General features: G+C 44.1%; 1 protein-coding gene and 1 long non-coding RNA gene across 16 annotated transcripts in view; one reads left to right on the top strand and one right to left on the bottom strand.

Annotated features, from left to right (window-relative positions):
• RGS6 (regulator of G protein signaling 6) overlaps nucleotides 1-10,373 on the bottom strand; it is a 639,493-nt gene extending 629,120 nt beyond the window's left edge. For 11 of the 15 annotated variants that reach the window (XM_044924782.2, XM_044924778.2, XM_044924780.2 and 8 more), the window contains exon 1: nucleotides 9,262-9,395. The gene's annotated coding sequence lies outside the window, so the exon portion shown is untranslated. Of the gene's footprint in view, nucleotides 1-8,405; nucleotides 8,754-8,877; nucleotides 9,113-9,261; nucleotides 9,396-9,950; nucleotides 10,209-10,257 lie in introns of those variants that run through there. The other 4 variants (XM_044924776.2, XM_025295259.3, XM_025295260.3 and 1 more) reach the window with 4 other exon arrangements.
• LOC123327974 lies at nucleotides 10,276-10,922 on the top strand. Its single transcript, XR_006542637.1, has 2 exons — nucleotides 10,276-10,415; nucleotides 10,698-10,922. It is a non-coding gene; the product is annotated as an uncharacterized LOC123327974 (long non-coding RNA).
• The last annotated feature ends 13,039 nt before the right edge of the window (nucleotides 10,923-23,961 follow it).

A 23,961-nucleotide genomic window follows, 5' to 3' on the forward strand; every position in this document is an offset into this window, starting at 1 on the left:
ATCCACTCTCCCCTTGAGCCACAGGACGATCCAGGAGCCAGTGGTCACTCTCTCAGTCCGAAAGTCAAAAAGGCATTGAACATTTGGAAAGTGAGCCTGACACAGTGGGTAGAAATGCCCATTTGCATGGAAGCAGCACATTGACTGTAATAAAGCAAACCCATTTTCTCTCATTTCATTGCAGGGGACCAAACTCCTTGATAACAGTGAGAAGTAACTAGAAATTCATTGTGACATATCCTCCATTACCAACATTAGGTGAGGAAAATGTCACTCAGTCTACCTTGCTTTCTCATTTTACCTGCAGTAAACATAAATAGTCAACAATTTTCCTTACAACCTAAATTACCTTTCCCTGTTTCCCCTCAAGTTCTAAGCTCATCTACCCAGACTGAAAGTACCTGACTCAATAGAGAGGTATTAAAAATCCTTTGCACACTATGTCACCTCTAATCTTTTACTTACACTGACCTGCCTGAAGCACACTTTGGCCACCTGCGTCCCCTGCCCCATCTCTGCAGGCCCCCAACCCGTTGGTCCTCCAACACCCAGCTCATCCACTCAGCCTCTTCAGTGAAGTCTCCCTCCCCCATTCCATGTAAGCGTGCCTGTCTTACCACATCCTGTTAATCCATCTTTTTCCCCCTCAACAGAATTTAAAACTTCCCAAACACCAGAGCCACATCTGATTAATCATCATCTACAAAAGGGCCTTCAGTAGTGGGACCACTGACACGATGAACAAGCAAGACAAGGAGCAGAGAAGAACACCGGAGACCTTAGACCAACAGTGACTTAGGATAGGGACCTGTATCCTCCCCCAGCCCCAACTAAGAATTGACTAAACCTCAGATTTTCAGGAATACTCTCCCTTTCAAGAATGCCCTCAAAGCTATCATAATTTTTCAGCCCTGTTCTGCACCTGGGGAGAACACAGATCAGTAGCATTAAGTGGTTTTGTCTAATGTCACCAGCAGTCAAGCCCCTAAACTACCTGCCATTCTGAAAGTTAAAGTGCCTTCCCTTAAAAAAAAAAAAAAAAAAAAAACTCAAATATAATCAATAAATGTATGCTTTGTGAATGCATCCTTTCTATTTTGACCAGCTGCTGAATCAGTCTTTGTTTTAGGATGTATGGTCAGCAAAATAATATAATGGCAGCTTCCTGTTCGGTTTGGAATCTAAATACTGTTAACACTTACATAGTGGCTTCAGAGAAAGATATATAGGATATTTAAGTTGTTGTCTTTCTTCTACAGAGGTCATAAGCAGAAGGAAAAAAAACAACCACCAGCTCAAACAAGTGTTCTATTTGGATTGGGCAGTGTGCTATGCTGCTGCTGCTAAGTCGCTTCAGTCGTGTCCGACTCTGTGCGACCCCATAGACGGCAGCCCACCAGGCTCTCCGTCCCTGGGATTCTCCAGGCAAGAACACTGGAGTGGGTTGCCATTTCCTTCTCCAGTGCATGAAAGTGAAAAGTGAAAGTGAAGTCACTCAGTCGTGTCCGACTCCTAGCGACCCCATGGACTGCAGCCTACCAGGGTCCTCTGTCCATGGGATTTTCCAGGCAAGAGTACTGGAGTGGGGTGCCATTGCCTTCTCCGACTGAGCAATGTAGATCCCTATAATATTTTTCTAATTGGAATTAGTTGCCAATGACTAAAACTGGATGAAACAAATGGATGACAACAGCTTTCTGAGCAGCACACACCCTTTGCTTTAACGCAGTCCTCACCTACCCTAATGCTTCTCGACCCTGAGGTCTAGCACCAGATGCCATTCATCATCACACATGGATGGCTGTTGGGCTTTTAAAAAAAGCGAAATTGTTTTCTGGCTCCCATCTCTCTTTCAAAAATGTGGCAGAGGGCCCCTGGTTTCAAGAAAACTGAGGATAAGTACATTTCTTTCTGGGAGTAAAAACTTTCTACATGTTTTACACACAAAGCATGATTTGGATGGGGAAAAAAATGCAACAACTTAAGCTAACGTGAAAGAAACCCCACTTGTTTCATTCATCTGCTTTACCCAACTGGCTCTGTGTTTGAGTTTGCAACCCATTTTCTAAGGCTTTTTCCTCCCTTCATTCATTCTACAATCAGCTCTCAAGCAATTACTATAAACCAGAATCTGACAAATGGTGAAGCAACAAGAGGGAATAAAACAGAGTTCTTGCTCTCAGGGAGTGGACATTTTAGTGGATGGAGACAGACAATATACAAATGAAAAACATATAGTGCAATGTCATGGTGATAAAGCTGAAGATAAGGCAATAAAGAGCACTGCAGGGAAGCAGGAGTTTTATTTTAGCTACGATGGTCTGGGAGGACATGATAATGAAGATTTTATAATATTAGCTCTTACTCTGAAAGCAAACAATAATTGGCTTAACAATTGGTTTAATTATTATTATTAATACCTCTTACCTGAAAAGCTTGCTGTTATCCCCTCTGTTCACCTATGACATTTTTGCCTCTCTCCCGAAGCCTCTCTTCCAGGTCTGATTATACAGTGTTCTCTCTGAACTAAATGGTACTTACTGGCTTCATTGTCTACTTGCTACATAATCTGACATAAAATTCTATGCGTTATGCTCCTAAATCATCAATTAACATCTTTTATTGTTTATTTTCTATTCATTTCTATTTCTCTCCAAAAGAACTGAACTGATCTCAAGGGAAGGGTCTCTGTTTATCCCTGACCTAGTGATATATCCACAAGACTCGGGATTTGGGGTCAGAAAAGATCTGGATTTAAATCTTGGTTTTTAATAACTCAATAACTATCTGACCAAGGGCAAGTGGCTGAACCACTTCTTCAACTTCAGTTTCTTCATCTGTAAAATGGGAGTGATACCACCTAATTCTTATTAAAAACTTTGCTCTCCAATAGCTTTACAGGTTCAGTTCAGTTCTGTCTCTCAGTCGTGTCTGACTCTTCGCAACCCCATGGACCACAGCACGCCAGGCCTCCCTGTCCATCACCAAGTCCCAGAGTTTACTCAAACTCATCTCCACTGAGTCGGTGATGCCATCCAACCATCTCATCCTCTGTAGTCCCCTTCTTTAATGTACTGACAGTTATAAGGTCAGTCCCCTGCCATATGACAATTCCACAGCTTTGTAGGCTGGGCAACTTTGGGCTCAGGAATCCAATTTCTCTCAAGCATATCCTGTGTCTTGCCTTGCAGTGGGGCAAGATAGAACCAGTGGGAGAGACGAACATGGATGTACAATTGCAAACTAGGTTGGAGGACCTCAGTATATTGTGGCTCTCAGGTGAATCTAGCCAGGCAGAATCAAGCAAGCATAAGAATAAGGATCATAACCACTTGTACCTTGCATCTTCTGTGTAACTGCCCATGCACCTGCACCCAAACCAGTCCATGCACCCACCCTTGAAAAGGTCTATGCCCCCACACCGGGTCCAGGCTACACTGCATTACTATTAGTCCATCCTGCCTTCCATGTTCACCGTCCCGCCCCGCTACAGAGCTGTCACTCTGCAGGTCAACAATTCAGCAAATATTTACCAAACCCCTACCATGCACAGGCGCTGTGAGAGATACCAAGGAAATAGAGGAAAACAGCACAGGGCCTCGTCCGGTGTGGGTCATAGTCTGGCACAAGAGATATCAATGCAGCTGCAGCCCCTGTGTTTCATTTCTCTTCCTGCTGGTGACCAGTGACCTTTAGGCTCAAGGAAATCTTTGGCTGCCACAGGGAAGGCCATCCTCCACTCGAGCATTTCCCCTGAATGTTTGGGCCACATCCTCCAGGGTCAGAATCACAGAGCAGCATTCTCCGAGGCAGGGGTAGGGAACCTCCAGGATCTAATGCCTGATGATCTGCAGTGGAACTGATTTAATAATAATAGAAAAAGTGCACAATAAATGTGACAAGCTTGAATCATCCCCAAACCATCTCCCTACCTCCAGTCTATGGAAAAATTGTCTTCCACGAAACTGGTCCCTGGTGCCAAAAAAAGTTGGGGACTGCTGCTCCAAAGAACTCAGAAGTTCCTCCAACGCTCGGCTGATAGAGCAGGTCCACAGGAACAGAAGAGTCGGAAACCATTGCCCTGAAATACCAATTTCCCACCAGACTCCCACGGGAGGAGGTCATGTAGAGGCCGTGGCTTCTAGTTGACCTGCAAGCTGAATGGGCACTTGGAGGCTTCTCACCCCTCCTTGTGCCTGGAATGCACACTCTGCCCACCCTCCCCTAGGGAGCCATTTGCAAGGACCATAACCTTAAGACAGTAAATTGCTGAGACCGTCTGGACTGAAGATGTGACTGATCCCAGTTAGAGCCTCAGAACAGAAACACAGGCTTGAAAAAAACATAATTTTGAAGGTACTGGCGGGTGGGTGCAAGGAGCTACCCCTCTTGCAATGTCTAAGACAAGCCTCTTATGTAAGTTCCCTTGCTTATTACATTTGCCGCCTACCAATCTGCTGCGTTTCCCTCTATTCCTCCATCTCCGTGTCCTCCGTGTCTGGGGGCTGGTTTCAGATCTCGCCTAGGGAACAACCAGGGTTGTGAATAACTCATTATCAAAATTATCAGAAAACAACAACTATGACGTAACAGGGCCCATCTTCTCCAGCTACTGGGCCTCCTCTGCCCAGGATCCTATTTTTCTCATCACAACCACACATATTCAAGGGGTATATTCTTTATTTTTATTTTACAGACGAGGACACAATGAACGGGGTGTGAAAAGCCTGTTGTGCTACTTGAAGAGCTATGGATCGTAGCTCTGTGTGAGCTCAGGGCTGGCCTATATCGAGAGCAACACAGGCACCTGGGGACCTCCAAGAGCTGCCACTGCCGGTCCAGGTTCACACAGGACACTCTCATCTCAGGATGCTCTCCTGGAAGTGTGCGTCTCCCTGCCCCCCACCCCCGTGCAAGAAAATAGCCTCCAGGGTAGGGCAGATAGCAGTGGACAAGGGAGTTCTATGTGCCAAAAGTAATTTTTTTCCTTTGATGGTTTTACCAAAGTATTTCAAAAGCTTGAACAGCTGTCTCCACCACAACTCACTTGAAAAGCCTCACTCACAGGAACACCTGCTCTGTCTGTATTTCACTATTGACATATTTTTCCATTTCCATCCTTAAAAATGGGTGTCCTCTGCACCCTATGTTTCTAACATGGAAGTGGAAGAAAAGGATACATTTATTTTACCCACAAAGTAGCCACACAAGGAAGATCAACAAGTTCTGACTGGGATGGTTCAGCCAGCTGGAACCTCCTAGCTAATAAACGCATTCTCACCACCCTTCTCTCTTGTTTCCTTGGTCATAAGAGGGAGATCTACGTGGTCGGAGACTGGTCAAAATGAGCGAAGGAGTGGAGGTCTGCCTTTTGGGGGGTGAGGGGTGGAGTCTGGACCACTGCTTGCTTTAGCCACTGCCTTGGTACTTGGGATAATTAATAGTGAACTTCCTTCCCCTTATTGGAATCTGTATGTGGTAGAAAATGAATTGCCTTTTACAGGTCTCAGGGAGGCAGCCATGAAGCACTGGAGGAGCTTTGTGGTTTCTCAAGCAGGTACTCTGAGTTGTTACTTAATGTAACTCATTAGGTTTAATGTGCATTTTAATTGCCTACTAGTGAGCAGTTTTGGCTCTCCCTGCACTTGGAAGATCGGGGTTTCATGACTTATTATTATTCTTATTACAGATTTAATGGTTCCAAATGATGGGTGATGAGCTCTTTTATCTAGACTGCTTCAGAAAGTTGTTTCCCCAAGGAGAAAACTGATAAGAGAATTCAACAATGTTTACTAGGCACCTACCGGCAGGTACATTCCTAGGCATGGGGCAGATGGATGCAAAGACAACTGCAACAGTGTTTCGCCCCCAAGGAGCTTACTATCTGGTTCTCAGGGTGGTCCAGCAGAATCAGCATCATCTGCAGATCATCCTGTTAGAGATGTAAATTCTCAGGCCTCACCCCAGACCAGCCAAGTCCAAAACTCAGGGGGTGATCCTAGCCATCTGCATTTGAAAAAGCCTGCTTCAAACAAAGATCACCCTCATCAAACGTCAAACTGACAAATATGCTGTTAGCTTATTGAGCTAAATCTGAAAGTGTCATTTGTCCTCTAAGGAAACAGGCCCAGAGGCCAAAGTCACTAGTTGGTGGAGGAGTTGAAACCAGAACTCAGGTTTCCCACCACCAACCTTACCCCCATGCTGCATGGCCAATGCTCTATTTCTTTTCTGATACTTTAAACCCTAAATCTCATAGGGAGCATTGCCAATCCAAATGCAAACCTTGGTTTTCAAAGATGACAGAAAAAAGAGAAACTACTCTTTTTTAAAATAAGTGAAGTGAACTCGCTCAGTCGTGTCCGACTCTTTGTGACCCCATGGACTGTAGCCTATCAGGCTCCTCCGCCCCTGGGATTTTCCAGGCAAGAATACTGGAGTGGGTTGCCATTTCCTTCTCCAGAGATCTTCCCCGCCCAGGGATCGAACCCTGGTCTCCTGCATTGTAGGCAGACAATTTTACCGTCTGAGCCACCAGGGAAGCCAATTTCCTCCTTTTTAAAATAAAGACAATAACAAAAATTAAAACCTGATCTATCAAAGCCATGTATCAAACTAGCAGTAATTTCCCAAACCTCTAACACACATCCAAGCTTCATTTACCATTTAAAACTGGGGGTGGGAGAATAGGAAGAACGGTAAAAATTCAAGGAATAATGTGATCAGAATATGATCAGAATATAGCCTACAGGAACATAACAGTATGCAGAAATGTCAACAGTGGTTCACCTTTTGTGGGAGAATTACAAATGATCTTTTATGGGTGTGTATTTTTCTGAATTTTTCCCAATGGTTATTTCTTTTGTAATCAAGAAAAAAGTAAAACTGTTTTTTTTTTAAAATGTTACATCTATATCACTCAACATGAAGGTTTATTTTATAATTCTATTTCTTTCCATACAGCAGGATAGTGTGTGTGTAGTAATTATTTATATCATGCCATATGTTACAATGAAGATGAAATTCTGTAAATATATTCCTTCCAGCTGGCACTGAAAATGAAAAGGTTAAATGCTTCCCTAGGTTCAAAGCACTATGAATTAAGACAAGCTGACTGTACAGCCAAAGGAAAAACTAATCCCAGTACTGAGATCTCTGAGAGCATCTCCTTTGAAAAATGTTGATGTGACACATAGCTCCTTACTCATATATCCCTGATGTTTAACCCCTGGCACAACACAGAAGGTGTGGCAATTCCTGGCAAAGTCTTCGGAGTTCTGGGGATAAAATGCATGGGAGAATACCAGAGAAATAAGAAGGAGAATGAACCTACGGTCACGTCAAATTCTGTCCTTGTGGACACTAAGACATTCAAAATTACTGGCACATTTCATTGCCCAAAATATCCTTTAAATTTCTTTTTTTCTTTCTCAAGAAATGTTTGCTCAGTTAAAAAAAAAAAAAAAAACTATATTGGCTATCTCATTCCATAAATCATAAATTAACAAAATAAGGGCTGTCTCATTTAAAGAGACATTTCTGCCACAAAAGCATTGTTGTAAAGTTTCACTCGATAAGACAAATTTGTTGCTGGAAGAAGACCTAGCACTGTTTCACTGAAACTCTCGGCAATATAAATTCAGTGCATGTTAATTAAAGTTTCTTAAAGGAGACAGGAAAGTGAAGTTAAGAACAAATGTAATTATTATGGAAAAGGAAACACCAGTGGCTACCTAGTTCATCCAAATACCTCACCACAGCTGACATTTCTGGAACTTACACTTTCAGGAAAGGACAAATTATTTAGGCTATATATACATATATGTAGTAATATGCCAACATTTACAGTACATAAGATCACCATATCTGCACAACATTTCTGCTTAGTATTGGAGAACTCAGAACAGATTTACCATCTTGGTTTTCGCTGTTCAGCATGTGAGCCTTTGCTTACAAGGACCCTCTGAAGAATCTCCAATTTCCCCCAGTTCTCTGCTTGCTTTTCCCACCCATTGCAAAAACAACAAATTAATAAAGAAGAAGCAAGACTATAATAACTGTACCGCTCAGAGAAAGTTTCCCACCAACCTCCCCAGTGCCAACTCCATATAATTACTTATCTGCCTGTGAAAAGTGATCTAGAAAAGCCTTACCTATTAAGTCAAATCTGACAGTTTCCTTTCAGGCTAGCTTTTTTTTTTTTTTTTTTTTTTGACAACGCACACAAACTTGTAGCTCAGTCTCTAACTCCATCCCTCCATCCCGACACTTATAAGCCCAGTTCTTATTCTTCCATCTCTCATCACCCTCTGCTAAGAAAAAGGTCCAATGTTAGGTTTTACCTAGGAGTGCTTATTTTTGCAGTTTTACTCTGGGACTGCTAAAAGGTATTGATCAGAAACTACCTGCAGATCCAGCTGCTGAGCATTGATAAATGCTGAGGGGACAATTTCAGGCCAAGAACAAGACCCAAAATATCTTCAATTTGTAGCGCAGAAATGCCACTCCTCGAAACAAGAGACAAAGAAACAACGTTCCTATTCCATCAAATTAAATAATAATAATAAAATTCAGCAGCTTCCATTCTGAACAAAATTAAATGTTCTGGGTCACTGTCCTTTCGTCTCGCTGGGCCACTTCTTACGCAGCCTGGCAGTGACTGTAAACACGGTCCCGTCACGCAACCAGAGTTGCCATCCTTACGGAGCAAATTATCCACGCGGCCCCTCCTGCCGCAGTCCCCAAACCAGCCAACCTCACCACCCATCCCTCCTCCACACCTCGCCGCCCACTTTCTTTTCTTCCAACCCACAAATGGGCGCGCTTATCCAGAGAAAAAGTTAATGAACGACTGCTTTTGAGGTAAAGCTGCCCCACCTGAGATCGCGGAATCAGAAGGCTGGAAGTCCCTAAAAGAACGTACCCTCTGCAGGCTCGCCCCGGCCGGTGAGTGCCTCACACCCAGAAACCCAGGAACAGGATTTCTGTGCAGACCTGCACCCACCCCACACAACTCCACACGCAGCTTGCCTAACCACTTATGTAAGCTCGTGCCTCTACAGTCCCAAACTGCACACACACACGTACGCACACACACACACACACACCCAGCACCTGTCACGTATCTGAAATGGACAAGCATCCACACCCGGGAGACGAAATGAAAACACACAGGAGCCGGAGGGGTGGAGGGCATCGCGTTGGAAAACATCTTTTTCCCCCGTTTGTGTCTTGCCCCTTTTTTGTCACAACTACAATTACCTTAGCAACCAAAGAATTTCCTTGACTCCCCCTCCGGCTTCAGAAATTTCTCCTAACGCCAAGCGTGCGCCAGGTTCATGGTAAAGCTAGAGGAGCCCAGGAATCGAGGGGTCGGCAGCCTCTTGGGGGCAGAGGGGACGTCTGGGTCCGTCTGGGTGCGTCTCCGCGCGGCTCTCCCACGTCTCGCCGGTCTTTCCGAGTTTCCGCGGTGGCGAGCGCCGGGGCTCAGCGAGCAGAAGGCGAAGCCCGAGGCCGGCGCAGAGACGCGGCGGGTCGCATCGTGCCAAGGCACGGGGCGCTCGGGTGTCTCCAGCGCGCAGGGGGCTGGCCCCGCTCTCCGCGCTCCCGGGCGCTCCCGGATCGCCCGCCTCTCCCGCTCCAGGCCGGCGAGGTCCGAGGAGCTCGGTCCGCCCCCTCGGCGCCCTCCCGCCCGCTCCGGCAGCTCCGGGAACCCGGCGCCCGGGCGGAGCTCTCACTGCCGAGCAGGGCCGAGCGCAGGAGCTGCCCTAAGTCGCGAAGGCGCTCAGCTCCGCCGCTCGGGAGCTGCTGCAGCGGCGCCCGCTGTCGGGTGTCGGGCGGAGCTGCAGCCCGCGCCGCGCGCACCTGGGCGCCGGCACCTGGGCCCCGACAGGCGCGGGGCGGGGCCGAGGCACCTGGGCGCGTACCCAGCGCGCCGCCGCCCGGCTCACCTGCTCCCAGCGCTGCGCAAGGTCCAGACGGAGATATGCCCGAGGAAGGACGGGGGGGGGGGACTAGAAATTTCTGACACGAGCGCCGGCGAGAACACTGGCGAAGCGGCTCAGAGAGACGGAGGCTCCTTCCGGCAATTCCGAGAGCTGGCCACCACTGGAAACTTCGGTGGCGCCAGGATTCTCTTAGGGATTCCTGGTCCGGAGCGGTTTGCCCGGTAGCTTTTGAATCCCTCGTTGACGTGTAGCTGGCACTCTCTAAATTAAAATGGGCCGCCGCGATCGTCAGGGATAGTGTTTTACTCACCTCGTCATTTTTATGACTCACCACTTACACCACAGGCTGCATTTGGAGCGGTGTATGAATCTTCTCGAGTACACCACGAAAGAACTTTTAAGAAAACTTAAGTCTGCAAATAATCTTGGAGAAAGAAGGAAAACGCTGGAGACAGAAAATGAGAAAGGGTAACCGAGGGCCTTCTTTGATGTGGGAGCTTTGAAATTTTATGCTTAGTTTAGGATTCAGGAAGCTGCAGGTGGAAATAAAACAAGATTGTTTGTTCTGCACGGTAACCATGGGGTCGGTGTGCAATATCGATGTTATCAGGAGCTTCCTCGGTGGGTAAAGAATCCGCCTGCAATGCAGGAGACACAAAAAGCGGGGCGCGGGGCGGGGCGGTTTCAATCCCTGGGTCAGGAAGATCCCCTGGTGTAGGAAATGGTAACCCACTCGAGTGTTTTTGCCAGGTTCGCACGGGATCGCAAAGAGTCGGACAGGACTGAACAACTGAACATATATGTATTTCCTAGCTCTGTCCACTGAGAGAGCAATAGCACCGCTACTACAATGAACACGCCTAGAACTCAGACTTCTTTTCTAAATACCATTCTCCACCAAGAGGAACTATGGCTCCATGTGTAGGGAATGAAACTGAAATACTTTGTTGAGCAATAAAATAAGTTACTTAAAGAGCTATGCTATTCAGTCTCTAAGTCATGTCTGACTCTCTGCGACCCCATGGACTGTAGCCAGCTAAACTCCACTGTCCATGGGGTTCTCCCAGCAAGAATACTGGAGTGGGTTGCCATTTCCTTCTCCATAAAGAGTTACAAAGATATGTCAAAAGAATAAGGGCGGGGGTGGGGGGCGGGGAGTATGGGGGGAGGGGAGGGATAGATTGGGAGTTTGAGATTGAGCATGTACACCCTGCTATAGTTAAAATAGATAACCAGCAAGATCCTACTGTAAAAAAAAATAAATGAAAGACTATAGAAGCAGCTTGAAGGGGTTCCCCCTGGCCAAATCCAGGACCATTTAAGCATCAAAATAAATAATGACAGGAACAGGTTGCAACCTTTGTGCAAAAGAGGAATCAATGCGTCCATGCCAATAGAAAGAGAGAAAGGAAGGTCCACCAGTGGAAAACAATTAATAGAAGAAGGAAAGACAGTATTAAAAAATCACCACTTTGCAATCACCATAATTGATTCAGGCCAGAATCATCAATGGATACTAGAAATAGTGGATAAACTTTTGATAAGCAAGACAATATTTATAATCTCAAAGCATGTTCCTAAAAAATTCATTAATTATCATTAATATATATTCATTATTAATTAACAAGCATGAAATACTTATTAACATTACAGCTATAATACTTGGGAGTTAGCATCTTAATCAACTGGCAAAAGTTTACACAAAAAAACAGTAATGGGAAAAATCAACCTGCGTTGTCTCCTGATATAATGTATAATCTTTAAAGATTGTTTAAGATTGAAGGACGCTAAAGGGACAACTAAACACAAGAGTCTTGAATGGCATCCAAGACCTGTAAATGATATTAACAGCAAAACTTCAATGCATTCTGTTGAATTAAATTGGATCAATGTTATTTTCCTGACGTTGAGATTGTACTGCATTTATTTAAGAGAGTTTTCTTGTTTTTAGAAAATATACTCTGAATTATGAGGGAGTAAAGGGGACATCACAACTGCAACTTACCCTCAGATGGTTCAGAAATGTTTACAACTCTAAGGGTGTAAGGGAGCTCTTTGAACTGTTTTTGCAACTTTTTGTAATTTAAAATGATTGCAAAACATAAGATTTTCAAAAAAGATACATTCCTCCCCCTGCCCCCACCAGAATCATCTCTTTTCAAAAATGTTCACCATGAGTTTTCTTTAAGAATCAACTCACTGTTCACTGTACTGAAAATATAATTTGATTTACTACTTTGGGAATATATACAATAATGTGATTCAGCTCAACATTTCATTCACTCACTCAGCAATAACTTCTTAAGGGCATACGGCACATAATGGTCTTTCCCCAAACCCAGATCAGATCAGATCAGTCGCTCAGTCGTGTCCGACTCTTTGCGACCCCATGAATCGCAGCACGCCAGGCCTCCCTGTCCATCACCAACTCCCGGAGTTCACTCAGACTCAAGTCCATCGAGTCAGTGATGCCATCCAGCCATCTCATCCTCTATCGTCCCCTTCTCCTCTTGCCCCCAATCCCTCCCAGCATCAGAGTCTTTACCAGTGAGTCAACTCTTCGCATGAGGTGGCCAAAGTACTGGAGTTTAAGCTTTAGCATCATTCCTTCCAAAGAAATCCCAGGGCTGCTCTCCTTCAGAATGGACTGGTTGGATCTCCTTGCAGTCCAAGGGACTCTCAAGAGTCTTCTCCAACACCACAGTTCAAAAGCATCAATTCTTCGGCGCTCAGCCTTCTTCACAGTCCAACTCTCACATCTATACATGACCACAGGAAAAACCATAGCCTTGACTAGACGAACCTTTGTTGGCAAAGTAATGTCTCTGCTTTTGAATATGCTATCTAGGTTGGTCATAACTTTCCTTCCAAGGAGTAAGCGTCTTTTAATTTCATGGCTGCAGTCACCATCTGCAGTGATTTTGGAGCCCAGAAAAATAAAGGCTGACACTGTTTCCACTGTTTCCCCATCTGTTTCCCATGAAGTGATGGGACCGGATGCCATGATCTTCGTTTTCTGAATGTTGAGCTTTAAGCCAACTTTTTCACTCTCCACTTTCACTTTCATCAAGAAGCTTTTGAGTTCCTCTTCACTTTCTGCCATAAGGGTGGTGTCATCTGCATATCTGAGGTTATTGATATTTCTCCCGGCAATCTTGATTCCAGTTTGTGTTTCTTCCAGTCCAGCGTTTCTCATGATGTACTCTGCATATAAGTTAAATAAACAGTGTGACAATATACAGCCTTGACGAACTCCTTTTCCTATTTGGAACCAGTCTGTGGTTCCATGGCCAGTTCTAACTGTTGCTTCCTGACCTGCATACAGATTTCTCAAGAGGCAGATCAGGTGGTCTGGTATTCCCATCTCTTTCAGAATTTTCCACAGTTTAAGGTGATCCACACAGTCAAAGGCTTTGGCATAGTCAATAAAGCAGAAATAGATGTTTTTCTGGAACTCTCTTGCTTTTTCCATGATCCAGCAGATGTTGGCAATTTGAGCTCTGGTTCCTCTGCCTTTTCTAAAACCAGCCTGAACATCTGGAAGTTCACGGTTCACGTATTGCTGAAGCCTGGCTTGGAGAATTTTGAGCATTACTTTACTAGCGTGTGAGTGAGTGCAATTGTGCGGTAGTTTGAGCATTCTTTGGCATTGCCTTTCTTTGGGATTGGAATGAAAACTGACCTTTTCCAGTCCTATGGCCACTGCTGAGTTTTCCAAATTTGCTGGCATATTGAGTGCAGCACTTTCACAGCATCATCTTTCAGGATTTGAAATAGCTCAACTGGAATTCCATCACCTCCACTAGCTTTGTTCGTCGTGATGCTTTCTAAGGCCCACTTGACTTCACATTCCAGGATGTCTGGCTCTAGGTCAGTGATCACAGCATCGTGATTATCTGGGTCGTCCCCAAACTCAAGTATAAAGTAAAATATATGTATAGATAAAATCCTGAATCCTTTGATTATTTTATTAACAAGTAAGGAGTTGCTGGAAAGTATGTAATAGAATTGACTGTGGCATAGCCCTCAATCAGGGTGATAAATTGCACAGAAGAATGAAAATGAGTTGACAATTTAGTCTCAACTGCATTGGCAGGCGAAGGTAGGAAAACAACGGGATCAGTGCATTTGGTGCACGTGTTTATGGCAGTGGATTTCAGAGGATAATGAGTCTGATACCACGTGGCCTATTTCCGTGGACTGTGATTTTGTGACACTTGACAGCTGATGCTGCTTTTCCTCAAGTGCTCATCTTCCCCCCCACCTCTTTAGTATAGTCTTCTTGGCTGAGAATTAATAGCTGTTTTCTTTTGGATCATAATCTTCAGTTTTTATATGTAGTTGGGGGCCTTACTGAAATTAATGCAATGGGTTTGTTTTCCTTTAAATTGTAAGATATTAAACACTTCGAAGATTTTCTTTGCACTTTGGCAATAAAAGGACAAAAAAATTCTGAGTTAAATTTTACCCCCTGTTAAAACCCTGAAAGATATGGAGAAGGCAATGGCACCCCACTCCAGTACTCTCGCCTGGAAAATCCCATGGACGGAGGAGCCTGGAAGGCTGCAGTCCATGGGGTCGCTGAGGGTTGGACACGACTCAGCGGCTTCACTTTCACTTTTCACTTTCATGCGTTGGAGAAGGAAATGGCAGCCCACTCCAGTGTTCTTGCCTGGAGAATCCCAGGGACAGGGGAGCCTGGTAGGCTGCCGTCTATGGGGTCACACAGAGTCAGACACGACTGAAGCAACTTAGCAGCAGCAGCAGCAGCAGCAAACCCTGAAAGAAAATAAATTTCCTGGTTAGATAGTTTAAAAAGAGGTCTTTCTCAAAAGGGTCTTTCTAGAAGGCCACAGCATCCATATCACCTGAGGTACTACAGCTTAGCAGTAAAGAGTACCTCCTCACACCTGCTAAGTAGAAATTTCTAGTGATGGGACCTGGGGCTCTGCCATTGAACAAACATTTGTGTTGGTTTGAAAACTGACCGTAGAGGATAGGGAGAGACTGAAGAAAGAGGCAGACCATTCCAGATTGGCAGCTGGCAGTTGTCACAAGCAAAGGAATTTACATGAGAGGCTTGTCTTTGGGCGGCTAAAAGGCAAGTAGATTTCTATACCTTGCCAGAATCTTGAAATCTTACCTAGAGGTCTTATCTGGGTTCAGTCATGTATACCATTCAGATGGCCTCAACAATACCTTACTTTGTCAAGGTGACAGTTCTTGGAACACTGTGATAATGTGGGCAGGATGTTCATTCCAAGGATGGGGAGATGGGGAGGAGCCTCTGATCACCCAGGTTCAGCTCACAAGTCAACCAGAGGTCACATCCTCACTGTGACCTCCTCCAACAACTTGTGACCAACCCACACCTGTGAGTCACTTCGTTCATAGAATGCCCAGCATTTCTATTACTACTAACAGCATAATCTCCTTCTCAGGAGGGGTCTCTGGCAAGAAAGCTAATTGTGATATGAAGGGGATTTTTTTTTTCTCTTTCCAGTACAACTACACAGTTTAGTACTTGATCTGTGGCTTTGAAAGTCGTGTGTCTGGGAATGTGTTTATATCATGGGGCTGGAATAGTAATGTTTTGAAACTCAGAAGTAATGTTATGTCAGATTGGAACGTATATTTACAAAGTCCCAGTGTTTAGTAGCCGGAGAAGGCAATGGCAACCCACTCCAGTACTCTTGCCTGGAAAATCCCATGGACGGAGGGGCCTGGTGGGCTGCAGTCCATGGGGTCGCTAGGAGTCGGACATGACTGAGCAACTTCACTTTCACTTTTCACTTTCATGCATCGGAGAAGGAAATGGCAACCCACTCCAGTGTTCTTGCCTGGAAAATCCCATGGACGGAGGGGCCTGGTGGGCTGCAGTCCATGGGGTCGCTAGGAGTCGGACATGACTGAGCAACTTCACTTTCACTTTGCACTTTCATGCATCGGAGAAGGAAATGGCAACCCACTCCAGTGTTCTTGCCTGGAGAATCCCAGGGACGGAGAGCCTGGTGGGCTGCCGTCCATGGGGTCACCCAGAGTCGGACACGACTGAAGCAACTTAGCAGCAGCAGCAGCAGCAGTGTTTAGTAGCAGTGTTTAATAATCAAGATGTCAGGATATGTATGTATACAACCAATGCACAGAGGAGAAAATTTACATCAACAATAACAAGTTTTTGAAAACCTACACCATCCCCAAACAAACCATGGGATTCTCTTCACATCAATTGTTTGGACCATGCTTCTTCATCAGATCACCTCCTAGGCATGATTTTAGGCACCCCCATCTAGGATCTTGTGGCCAGAATCATCACAGAATAGGCAGCTGTTTGTGTGATGTGATCTGAAATATTGCACTGGTCACCTCAGCCAAAAATATCTGTCCCTCACCTCTACTCTGTCCCCCTGCTGCTAGATTCTGGGATTCCCATAGTTTTTGATAAGCAGTTACAGGTACATCTGGTTAGGACCTTGATAAATAGTGTTGTACTTCAATTAGAAAGATCCTTTATTGAGGCAAAATCCATCAGTTACTAACAGTTGGGCTTCTCAGGTGGTACTAGCAGTAAAGAACCCACCTGCCAATGCAGGAGACATAAGAGAAGTGGGCTCAATCCCTGGGTTGGGGAGATCCCCTGGAGGAGGGCATGGCAACATACTCCAGTATTCTTGCCTGGAGAATCCCATGGACATGAGGAGCCTGGCAGGGTATGGTCTATGGGGTCGCAAAGAGTCAGACACAACTGAAGCGACTTAGCGTGCATGCACACACAAGCAGTTAGCCCCGTCCCCCTCAACTGAACACATACCATCCTCTGTAAAACCCTCCGTGAAACCCCTTCTGCAAGACGTGGCAAAGCTTTCTCCTTAATAGAACTGTATTTTAATTAATTTAAGATCTTTTACAAATATTTAAGAACCAGAGCTCAGCTCATAGGGTATTCTCAGCCCTCGCAGTCTTGTGTTTGCCAACTCCTAATTGATGTTCCAAAGAACACAGAAATGAAATTTGTACCATTTACCCAAACCAAAGCCTAAGTAGATGACTATTTCTCGAGACAACAGAACTGTACCCTATGCTCAAAATGTTCGACAATGTTCTTTTGCCCCTTTTCATGCCATCACCCAAGACCCAATAGCCATTTTCTCTTTAATCTGGAGAACATTCTCATGAGCCTCCAAAAGTTCCCTCATACCCCTTTGCATCCAATCACCTCCCTCCACCTTCACTGGGCAGCCACTGATGTTTTCTGTCCCTATGGTTCTGCGTTTTCCGGAATGTCATATCATTGAAAGCATACAGTACACATTTGTCTGTCAGGCTTCTTTTGGTTGGCATAATGCCTTTGCGATTCACCCATGATGTTCCATGTACCAGCAGCCCATTCAGTTTTAGTGCTGGCTAATGTTTCCTTGTACAATTTATACCATAGGTTGTTTGTTCACACCAGCCATCTGTTGATAAGCACCACGCTTGTGATATGTTCTATTCCTAGGAGGCCATAACCTATCTGAGCCTTATGGGTACACAGAATATATAAATTGACTCTGTAACAGAAAGTTTGTTGTCTACTAAACCCATTCCTTGCCCCATCCCAATCGCTGATGCTCCTCAACTTCCTCCTTCATCTTTGCTGGCTTCTCCCCCTTCTAGCAACATGAGTCAAGGATGATCTAGATGCAGAGTGGATCTTCCTTAAACTAAGCTAGTCATGGTGATTCCATTTCTGTGGCCATATGACAAAAGGGACCTGATGGAAAATCTGCTGGGAGCTACTGTAAAAAAAGCTTCTTCGCCTTTAATCCCTGTTCTCCTGATCTCCCTAGCCTCCACAATCTCCTATATATGTGAATGAGTTCCTGCTCTCACAGGAGCCTTCAAGAAGTAAGCTAGAGCAAAATTTTTCAATGGGTGTTGGGGTTCCCCTTTGGTGACTTCCTATTACATTGACTTCTGTGGCAAACAAAAAGAACATGGAACATTCTCCAAAATACCTGACCAGTGCTGTTCAAAACTATCGTGATCATGATAAACAAAGGAAGAATGAGAAACTGACACAAATCAGAGGAAACACATGTGAGTAAGTGCAATGTAGCGTCCTGGATTGCATCTGGAATGCGAAAGGGACAATAGCGGAAAAACGTATGACACCTGAATCAAGTTGGTAGTTCAGTTAACAGTATTGCACCTGTGTTCATTTCTTAGCTTAGATAAGTGTTACCAGGGTTATGTGAGATGTTAGCATTAGGGGAAGGTGTATATGAAAACATTACATTAGGGTGAAGCAGTTACAGAAATACTCCGTGCCATCATGGAACTTTTCTGTAACTCTAAAATTATTCCAAAAAAATTTTTAAGTCCATAGGATATTTTGAAAGTTATAAGGCTTTTGTGATTTATGGCTTAAAAGGTATCACCTCAATTTGTTCAGGGTGGCTTTGAGAGTTTATTAATTCATTCAACAAATATTTATTGAGTTCTTACTAAACATCAGGCACAATTTAGGTGCTAGAAATATATCATGTACAAAACAGACATTAAGCCTGTCCTCATAGCACCTACCTTGTAGTAAGGAAGGTTAAATAGAAAGAAAGAATCAAATAAATATATTGTCAGTAACAATAATGTCATAAAGAAAATAAAGCTGGATAATGTCATTTTACAGCCAGAGGTTACAGAAGGCGTTTCTGATGATAAGTGATATTTGAGCACAGACTTGAAGAGGGTGGGCAAGCCTTGTAGATATCTAGGGTAAAATCTAGTGAGACAGAAGCAACAGCTTTTGCAAAGGCTCTGGGTGAGAATGAGCTTGGCATGTTCAAAGAAGAGCAGAATATACAAGGAAGAAAGAGTAGAAGAAGAAAAGTTCAGAGAAATACCTGGGGTTCAGATCATGGCAAACCTTGAGACCATGATAAAGACTTTGGATATTATTTTAAGTGCAGTGGAAAACCGCTGGGAGGGGAAAGGCCTTTGAGTAGAAGAATAGCAATCATAATTATTATTGAAATTCTAGCTGCTGTGTTTTAAACAGACTCTGGGGGAAAAGCCCAAGGACTAGCTATTGTAGTAATCAGTATGGTAAGGGAGGATGGTGTTTTGTCTCAGCTTAGAATGACAGAGTGAAAGTAATGAGAAATCATTGACTTCAAGGATATAATTTAACTGATGACTCGCTGATAAATTGGATAAAGATTATGAGAAAAAGCGAGTCATGAATGATTCTAACCTTACAAACTAGGAAAAAGGATAGCACCATTTACCAAAGTGAACAGTGAGACGGAACAGGTGTGCTGGAGACCAGCACACAGTCTAGGACCGTGTTGGTCTGACATGTCTGCTGGGAAGTTGTATGTTCATTTCTGTCCTTTGGGGGAAGAATGAGGGCTGCAGATGTAATATAGTTGGGATTTAAAGTCATGGAACTTAGAGAATTTCCTGTAGCAGTGACATTATCTACAGAGAGCAAAACAGGGTCAAAAAGCTTGAGAGAATCCTCAAAGCATATCAGTCAGTCAGTTCAGTCGCTCTGCTGCTGCTGCTAAGTCGCTTCAATCGTGTCCGACTCTGTGCGACCCCACAGACTGCAGGCTATCAGGCTCCCCTGTTCCTGGGATTCTCCAGGCAAGAACACTAGAGTGGGTTGCCATTTCCTTCTCCAATGCATGAAAGTGAACAGTGAAAGTGAAGTCGTTCAGTCGTGTCCGACTCCCAGCGACCCCATGGACTGCAGCCTACCAGGTTCCTCCGTCCATGGGACTTTCCAGGCAAGAGTACAGGAGTGGGGTGCCATCACCTTCTCCGGTCAGTCACTCAGTCATGTCCAACTCTTTGCGACCCCATGGACTGCAGCACACCAGGCCTCCCTGTCCATCAGCAACTCCCGGAGTTCACTCAAACTCATGGCCATTGAGTCGGTGATGCCATCCAACCATCTCATCTTCTGTCATCCCCTTCTCCTCCTGCCTTCAATCTTTCCCAGCATCAGGGTCTTTTCAAATGAGTCAGCTCTTTGCATCAGGTGGCCAAAGTATTGGAGTTTCAGCTTCAACATCAGTCCTTCCAATGAACATTCAGGACTGATATCCTTTAGGATGGACTGGTTGGATCTCCTTGCAGTCCAAGGGACTCTTATGAGTCTTCTCCAACACCACAGTTTAAAAGCATCAATTCTTCAGTGCTCAGCTTTCTTTATAGTCCAACTCTCACATCCATACATGACCTCTGGAAAAACCATAGTCTTGACTAGACAGACCTTTGTTGGCAAAGTAATGTCTCTGCTTTTTTAATATGCTGTCTAGGTTGGTCATAACTTTCCTTCCAAGGAGTAAGTGTCTTTTAAATTCATGGCTGCAGTCACTATCTGCAGTGATTTTGGAGCCCCCAAAAATAAAGTCAGCCACTGTTTCCATTGTTTCTCCATCTATTTGCCATGAAGTGATGGGACCGGATGCCATGATCTTTGTTTTCTGAATGTTGAGCATTAAAGCCAACTTTTTCACTCTCCTCTTTCACTTTATAATTTGTGTTAATTACACTTACCCTCACACACATACACATATACAAGCCTACGGGCCTTCCTTTCCCACTGAAAATCACTTTTTTGTCTCTCTTATGAGGCATCCAACTGGGGCATCAGAAACTAATGCATTTTAACATGCATTTCAGCAAGATATAAGTGTGTCCATTAGGTTTAATATACACAGAAGCAGACAATTAGCATTTAAAATACCCTAATCAGAAATGCTATTCTAAGGGTGATTGCCCCATGTTGATCTCACAATTTACAAGGAAGAGTTATAACAAAGTTTCTGAGTTCATTTTAATTAACCCCAAATACTTTCTTACTCCCATTTTTCTCCATTCTGGCCTCTTTTCAGATAAAGTCTTTATTTCCTTCCTCTTTCTCTTTAGTAAACTCAGCTCCATCATGTACACTCAACCCTCCACCCTCCTCAGCCGTGTCCACCTCCAGTGATTCACTTTGGGGCCTCCTCTGCCATCTTGGCCCTCCCCACACTGTTACAGTATAACTCTCCTCATTTATAAGAAACATGATTATTCCACAGCAAACTGTGAACCCAACAGCAATCAAAAATAAATCCTCAATTTTGGGGTCCAGATAATAAGGCTGCTGAGCTGTCTTGGGTATGGGTAGCTTAGGCTGGTCTTCTCAGCTCTATGGGCAATGGATCTCGAAGACCTGGGTCTGAATTAATAGGTGTTATGGGTTTATTTGAGGTCCCTGGTGGCCCAGCTGGTAAAGATCCCACCTGCCAATGCAGGAGATGCAAGAGACATGGGTTTGATCCCTGGAAGATCCCCTGGAGAAGGAAATGGCAACCAGCTCCAGTATTCTATGGACAGAGGACCCTGGCGGGCCTTAGTCCATGGGGTCACAAAGAATCAGACACAACTGGGCACACACATGTGTGTGCACACGCGCACACACACACAGGTTTGCCTAAAACTATTACAATCTGTACCCTGTTCATGCAAAGGAAGGCTCTGCGTTTTTAAGCCTATCTACATATTTTGAACCCCTCTCATTACACCAAGAAATAAATATTTCTAATGTGCATTGTGCTAACTAACAAATCCTCTGCAATGGGCGATAAAGATAATTGAAGCTGTGTTTAGTAAGCCCACCCAACACCCCCCCACACACATGCACACATGTGGGCTTTAAATGACAGTCTCTGTGAATTCTGTACTCCCAGAATAGGCATTCCTCTAGGATATTTCAAATATCAACTGTCTGCTTCTCTGTCCACCTATACATCTAATACATAAAAATCTTGTTGCCCTGTGGGTTAAACGGCAGGTTCCTCATCCTCAAAGTTCTGTTAAATCGGAAACTCTGGCAATGGGGACTGAAAGTCAGCCATTTACCAGGCGCTGTGGGTAATTCGAGTGGTTCTGATGCCCCCTAGAGTTTGAGGATTCCTGCGGCAGAGAGAAAGGGGAGGGGGCCCTGCCCTGCCCCCCACTTGTACATGCTCTGGGAAACTGAGCCAAGGGAGGAACCCACCCTCATTCTTCCTCCCTTCAGGGGCTGCGACTGTATTAATACAAGTAGCCATAGAGAAGTTAGGAGCAATTCTGGAAGATTTATGAGCTTCAGGTGACAGAACCCACTTCTTATCCAGAATTTCCCAGGATTTTCCAAGCACATGACCATAAAGGAAATGGGCCCTTGGTCCCCTTCCGGTGTACCTCAGCCTGACGGTGGATCGTGTATGACTTGACTAGGAGTATCTCTTTCTGGGAAAATGAAAAATTATTCTTTAACCAAGAAGAGGAGAAGAATTAAATGTTTTAAATGCAACTGCCTAGAAACCATGGTTGTACAGTACCTCATGCTATAGCTATTCAGTCATGTCCAACTCTTTTGCGACCCTATGGACTGTAGCCCACCAGGCTCCTCTGTCCATGGGATTCTCCAGGCAAGAGTACTGGGGTAGGTTGCCATTCCCTTCTCCAGGGGATCTTCTCAACTCAGGGATTGAACCCACTTGTCTTAGGACTTCTGCATTGGTAGGTGGGTTCTTTACCACTAGCGCCACCTGGGAAGCCCATTCTGTACCTCAGATTATACATTTAAAATAATACAGTAAAATTATACTATTCCTAAAAAATAGAACAGCTAAGATGAAGATTAAAAACTAATCTCCAGAGAGTATCCAACAACAGATGAATGGATAAAGAAGATATGGCGTACATATGTATTTGTATATATATATACACACACATATATATTTGCATATATATATATATATATGCACACACACTAATCAGCCATAAAAAAGAATGAACTTTTGCTATTTGCAATAACATGGATGGACTTGGAAGGTATTATGCTTAGTGAAGTGAATCAGAGAAAGACATATCACTTATATGTGGAACCTAAAAAATAAAACAAACTAGTGAATATAACAGAGAAGTAGACTCACAGATATAGATGTTAGTGATTACCAGTGGGGAGAGGAGAGGGGCAAGGAAGGCACAAGGGATTAGCGGCAAAAAGGCTACTATGTATAAAATAAATAAACTACCAAGGATACATTGTACAGCATAGGAAGGATAACCAATATTTTACAATAAATATAAATGGAATATAACTTTTAAAAATTGTGAATCACTATGTTGTACACCTGAAACATATAATATTATACATCAACTGCTGCTACTGCTGCTGCTGCTGCTGCTAAGTCGATTCAGTCGTGTCCGACTCTGTGCGACCCCATAGACGGCAGCCCACCAGGATCCCCCATCCCTGGGATTCTCCAGGCAAGAACACTGGAGTGGGTTGCCATTTCCTTCTTCAATGCATGAAAGTGAAAAGTGAAAAGTGAAAGTGAAGTCGCTCAGTCGTGTCCGACTCTTAGCGACCCCATGGACTGTAGCCTACCAGGCTCCTCCATCCATGGGATTTTCCAGGCAAGAGTACTGGAGTGGGGTGCCATGGCCTTCTCCGTATACATCAACTATATCTCAATAAAAATTTTTTTCAAGTATTATTATATACCAGTAGTTATGGTACTAAAAAGTTTAATATGACCAAATGGAATTCATTCTCATAGGAATTCGACAACTTCACAAATCAGTTTATTGTAGAGGTAGTGTCTTTAGGCACTGACTGATACCCAAAGTAGCACAATCATTGGTCAAGAAAGTAAATTTGATGTGACTCGGAATCAATAAATATTTTACATACTTGTTGCAAAGGAAAAACTACTCATCCCCAAGGAAATTATTGGAGTGCTTAGTTTTGAGAACGATAGGTTGTTTAACAAAATTACATACCAAGAATGAAAACTATCTCATGTAATGGAAAAAGATCGAGGTTTAAGAAAATATACACACATAAATATTTACACTGAGGGAATATTTTTAAGTAGGAGGCTTCTTTTTTTTAAACTACTGAATCCAATCAAATGGAAACACAAAATTATTTGGCGGTAAACTAGATCCCTGTTTGTATCTCTTTCCTCTCAATTAATGAAGAATT

This window comes from Bubalus bubalis, chromosome 11 (assembly GCF_019923935.1).
Source record: "Bubalus bubalis isolate 160015118507 breed Murrah chromosome 11, NDDB_SH_1, whole genome shotgun sequence".
Classification (NCBI taxonomy): domain Eukaryota; kingdom Metazoa; phylum Chordata; class Mammalia; order Artiodactyla; family Bovidae; genus Bubalus; species Bubalus bubalis.